Raw genomic sequence first — 6000 nt, 5'->3', positions numbered from 1 at the left:
AGTTGGACCATAAAAAAGCTGAGCGCTGAAGAATTGATGCTTTAGAACTGTGGTGTTGGAGAAGACTCTTGAGAGTCCCTTGGACTGCAAGGAGATCAAACCAGTCCATCTTAAAGGAAATAAGTCCTGAATGTTCTTTGGAAGGACTGATGTTGAAGCTGAAACTCCAATACTTTGGTCCCCTGATGCGTAGAGCTGACTTATTTGAAAAGACCCTGATGGTGGGAAAGATTGAAGGCGAGGGGAGAAGGGGATGACAGAGGATGAGATGGTTGGATGGCATCACCAACCCAATGGACATGGGTTTGAGTAAACTCCAGGAGTTGGTGATGGACAGGGAGGCCTGGTGTGCTGCAGTCCATGGGGTCGCAAAGAGCTGGACACAACTGAGCGACTAAACTGAACTGAACTAGTCCCATTCATGAGAACTCCACCCTCATAACCTATTCACCTCCCAAAGCTCTCACCTCCTAATACCCTTTGGGGGTTAGGATTTCAACATATGAATTTGGGGTGACATGAACATTTGGATCATAGCAACTGGCTTGATTATTTGATGAAGGAGCTTGGTCTCCATTGGGTAGATGAAAGGGAAATAACCAAAGGTTGTTGTCTGATGAAATGATACCATCAATGTTGGGCTTAGGGGAAGTAAATCTTTCTGAAGAACAAAGTCTGTGGGACTGATTGGGGAAGTGGGTGGTGGAGAGAGATCTAAGTTGGAGACTAGTTAGTGTGTTTTTGCAGTCGCTCAGACAAGTAGTGACTAAGACACTCACCTAGATAAGGATAAAAATTATATGACTGCTGTGAAAACCAATAGCCTCAGGCTGCTTTCAGTGTTTGGAGATACTGGATAGGCTTATTTTATAGATGGTCTGGTTAGAGAAAGATTAGGAATTATTAACACAGGTAATTATTGAAATCACAAAATTGAAAGCAAATTTACCACGTACTTTTCATGGTGCCATGCGTTTGTACTTACTTGCTCCCCCTACCTTTCTTGAGATGCTAGTCATGATCTTATTTAACATCTAACTCCATCATTTAGCCTCCCCATCCTCCATAGTCAGAATAGCTTCTTTCTTAGCTCTCCCTCAGCTCATTACTGATACCTCTACCACTGCACATTTGACTAGTACTTAGTGATTTACATGACTGGTGCAAAAGTAGTTGCAGTTTCAGACCATGAGTTTTAAATCATTATAACTAGGCTCCGACACATCTTTATTAATCAAAATAGGAATCATTACAATCAACACATTTTTGTCAATGAAAAATAAGTTTTTTATTCCTATAGTGTAAAAATCCATGCTTCAAGATTCGATGAACTCTTGAAAAGCATTTTCTGCATGTTGCTGGTCGTAGAAATGTTTTCCCTGTAAAAATTATGGAGATGCGTGAAGAAATGGTAGTTGGTTGGTGAGAGGTCAGTTGAATATAATGGATGAGGTGAAACTTCGTAGCCCAATTTGTTCAAATTTTGAAGCACTGTTTGTGTGACATGCAGTCGGCATTGTTTTGGAGAAGAACTGGGCCTTTTCTGTTGACCAGTGCCAGCTGTAGGCTCTGTAGTTATCAGTGCTAAGCTAAGTCACTTCAGTCGTGTCCGACTCTGTGCGACCCCACAGACGGCAGCCCACTAGGCTTCCCCGTCCCTGGGATTCTCCAGGCAAGAACACTGGGGTGGGTTGCCATTTCCTTCTCCAGTGCAGGAAAGTGAAAAATGAAAGTGAAGTCGCTCAGTCGTTTCCAACTCTAGCGACCCCATGGACTGGAGCCTACCAGGCTCCTCCATCCATGGGATTTTCTAGGCAAAAGTACTGGAGTGGGGTGCCATTGCCTTCTCCGGTAGTTATCAGTACATCTCATCAATTTGCTAAGCATGCTTCTCAGGTATAATGGTTTCACCAGGATTCAGAAAGCTCTAGTGGATCAGACCAGCAGCAGACCACCAAACAGTGACCATGACCTTCTTTTGGTGAAAGCTGAGCTTTGGGAAGTGCTTTGGAGCTTCTTCTCAATTCAACCACTGAGCTAGTTGTCCCCGGTTGTTATATAAAATCCACTTTTTGCTGCATGTCATAATCCAATCGAGAAATGGTTAGCTGCTGTTATGCAGAATAAGAGAAGACAACACTTCAAAATGAATTTTCTTTTTTGATTTGTGGTCAGCTCATGAGGCACCCACTTATCGAGCTTTTTCACCTTTCCAACTTGCTTCAAATGCCAAATGACCTTAGAATGATCCATATTGCATTTTTTGGCAATTTCTCATGTAGTTGTAAGAAGATCACCTTCGATGATCCTTTCATTTGGTCGTTGTCAACTTCTGATGGCCAGCCACTGCACTCCTCATCTTTGAGGCTCTCGTCTCCTTTGCAAAACTTCTTGAACCACCAATGCACTGTACATTTGTTAGTAGTTCCTGGGCCAAATGTATTGTTGATGTTGCAAGTTATCTCACTGCTTTATAACTCATTTTGAACTAGAAAATTGCTCGAATTTGCTTTTTATCTAATATCTATAGTCTAAAATATATATAAAATAATAAGTCATTAGCAAAAAATATAACACATCAACATGATATAACATAAACACGTTTATTTAAGAATGTATTCTAATATCAAACAGTAAAGTTCAACAATGCAAAAACCACAATTACGTTTGCACCAAACTTAATACACTGGGCTCATAACTGCCTCTCTCTAAACTAGCCCAATGATTAAGATCCAACAAATAATCAAAATAAACTTTAATCAAACCAAAGATCCAGGATATTTAAAGGTTTACTGTGAGAAGTCCTGTTGCAAAGAAAATAGTCTCTCCTTAATAATAATTGTGAAAGTATAGGGACTTCCCTGGTTGCCTAGTGGTTAGGATTCCAGGCTTTCACTGTCATGGCCTGGGTTCAATACCTGGTCAGGCAACTGAGATTTCCCAAGCGACACTGCATGGTTAAAAAAAAAAAAAACTTAAAATATAGATTCCTCTATAACCTATGAGCTTACAAATCATCAAACACCTACTTATAAGTTAATTAAATCTTATTTAAAATCTTTATAATTGTAGGGGCCTTATACAGGGGAGTTTCTCTTTCAGTATCCTATCATTTTGCCTTTTCATACTGTTCATGGGGTTCTCAAGGCAAAATTACTGAAGTGGTTTGCCATTCCCTTCTCCAGTGGACCACATTCTGCCAGATCTCTCCACCATGACCCGCCCATCTTGGGTTGCCCCACGGGCATGGCTTAGTTTCATTGAGTTAGACAAGGCTGTGGTCCTAGTGTGATTAGATTGACGAGTTTTCTGTGAGTATGGTTTCAGTGTGTTTGCCCTCTGATGCCCTCTTGCAACACCTACCGTCTTACTTGGGTTTCTCTTACCTTGGGCGTGGGGTATCTCTTCACAGCTGCTCCAGCAAAGCGTAGCCATTGCTCCTTACCTTGGACGAGGGGTATCTCCTCACAATGCCAAAGAATGCTCAAACTACCGCACAATTGCACTCATCTCACACGCTAGTAAAGTAATGCTCAAAATTCTCCAAGCCAGGCTTCAGCAATATGTGAACCGTGAACTTCCTGATGTTCAAGCTGGTTTTAGAAAAGACAGAGGAACCAGAGACCAAATTGCCAACATCCGCTGGATCATGGAAAAAGCAAGAGAGTTCCAGAAAAACATCTATTTCTGCTTTATTGACTATGCCAAAGCCTTTGACTGTGTGGATCACAAACAACTGTGGAAAATTCTGAAAGAGATGGGAATACCAGACCACCTGATCTGCCTCTTGAGAAATTTGTATGCAGGTCAAGAAGCAACAGTTAGAACTGGACATGGAACAACAGACTGGTTCCAAATAGGAAAAGGAGTTCATCAAGGCTGTATATTGTCACCCTGTTTAACTTATATGCAGAGTACATCATGAGAAACGCTGGGCTGGAAGAAGCACAAGCTGGAATCAAGATTGCCGGGAGAAATAGCAATAACCTCAGAAATGCAGATGACACCACCCTTATGGCAGAAAGTGAAGAGGAACTAAAAAGCCTCTTGATGAAGGTGAAAGTGGAGAGTGAAAAAGTTGGCTTAAAGCTCAACATTCAGAAAACGAAGATCATGGCATCCGGTCCCATCACTTCATGGGAAATAGATGGGGAAACAGTGGAAACAGTGGCAGACTTTATTTTTCTGGGCTCCAAAATCACTACAGATGGTGACTGCAGCCATGAAATTAAAAGACACTTACTCCTTGGAAGGAAAGTTATGACCAACTTAGATAGCATATTCAAAAGCAGAGACATTACTTTGCCAACAAAGGTCCGTCTAGTCAAGGCTATGGTTTTTCCTGTGGTCATGTATGGATGTGAGAGTTGGACTGTGAAGAAGGCTGAGCGCCAAAGAATTGATGCTTTTGAACTGTAGTGTTGGAGAAGACTCTTGAGGGTCCCTTGGACTGCAAGGAGATCCAACCAGTCCATCTTGAAGGAGATCATCCCTGGGATTTCTTTGGAAGGAATGATGCTAAAGCTGAAACTCCAGTACTTTGGCCACCTCATGCGAAGAGTTGACTCATTGGAAAAGACTCTGATGCTGGGAGGGATTGGGGGCAGGAGGAGAAGGGGACGACGGAAGATGAGATGTCTGGATGGCATCACTGACTGGATGGACGTGAGTCTCAGTGAACTCCGGGAGTTGGTGATGGACAGGGAGGCCTGGTGTGCTGTGATTCATGGGGGTCGCAAAGAGTCGGACACGACTGAGCGACTGATCTGATCTGATCTATGCAAGGGAACCTGGGCTTTTGGTCTCATACTGAGGTGGCCAATCAAGTTCTCATTAACCTCTCAGGTGTGCAAGGCACAAATTTTCCCTCATTTTCTGTTTCTCCGTAAGGCTTACGGCTTCATTCATTCAGCCAAATATTTGAGAATTTACTATATTAGGCATTGGGATGCAATGATAATAAACACAAGCCTAATGCTCCAGGAGCGCATGATCTAATAAGGAGGAGGATGGCTAACAAGAAAATACGTGTGATAGCATAATGTAATAAATGGCATTATAAACATTAAGGGTGGAGTGTTAAGAAAGGAAATTAAGACACCTAGAGGACTTCCCTGGAAAATCCCATGGACGGAGGAGTCTGGTAGGCTGCAGTCCATGAGGTCGCTAAGAGTCAGACACGAATGAGTGACTTCACTTTGACTTTTCACTCTCATGCATTGGAGAAGGAAATGGCAACCCACTCCAGTATTCTTGCCTGGAGAATCCCAGGGACGGGGGAGCCTGGTGGGCTGCCGTCTGTGGGGTCAGAGTCGGACACGACTGAAGTGACTTAGCAGCAGCAGCAGCAGCAGCAGAGGACTTCCCTGGTGGTCCAGTGATTAAGACTCTGGGTTTCCACTGCATGGGGTATGGGCTTGGTTCCTGGTCAGGGAACTAAGATCCCGGATGCAAAAAAAGACCCCTAATATTTGAGGGTAACAGAAGTCTTCCCAGGGAAGATAACATTTAGGCAGAGATCCAAAGGTTAAGAAAGAATTGATTAAGGAGAAGAGATCAGCAAGTGTTCTTGGCAGAGGAACCATCAGGGACAAAGGACTAAGGCTCAGAGAGAATATGGCTCATTTGATGAACTGAAAGTAGTTCAGCAGAATTGAAGCCGTTTGACCAGAGTTAAGGAATGGCAAGAAATAAGGCTGGATTGAGTAGGACCTTAATAGTTAAGCTAAGAACTTTTGAACTCTTCAGATAGTTCATTAAGGCTGACTTCCCTTCTGTTCTGGTAGTTGGCTAGAAAGATTGTGCTAAGTGAATGTGTGGAAGTCAGAGGATATGCAAAAATTAAGTGACAGCTTAATTTCGGCTGTAAATTCCTCTTCTTGTTTGCCCCACAATGCCATCTTGGGGTGGCATCTGATAAGGTAAAATTTCATAAGAGCTGTCCTGGGACTTCCTTGGTGTTCCAGTGGTTAGGATTTGGTACTTTCACTGCAGTGGCCC

Source organism: Bos taurus, chromosome 5 (genome assembly GCF_002263795.3).
Source record: "Bos taurus isolate L1 Dominette 01449 registration number 42190680 breed Hereford chromosome 5, ARS-UCD2.0, whole genome shotgun sequence".
Classification (NCBI taxonomy): domain Eukaryota; kingdom Metazoa; phylum Chordata; class Mammalia; order Artiodactyla; family Bovidae; genus Bos; species Bos taurus.
The sequence above is the reverse complement of the archived record's forward strand: the minus strand, read 5'-3'. Positions refer to the sequence as shown.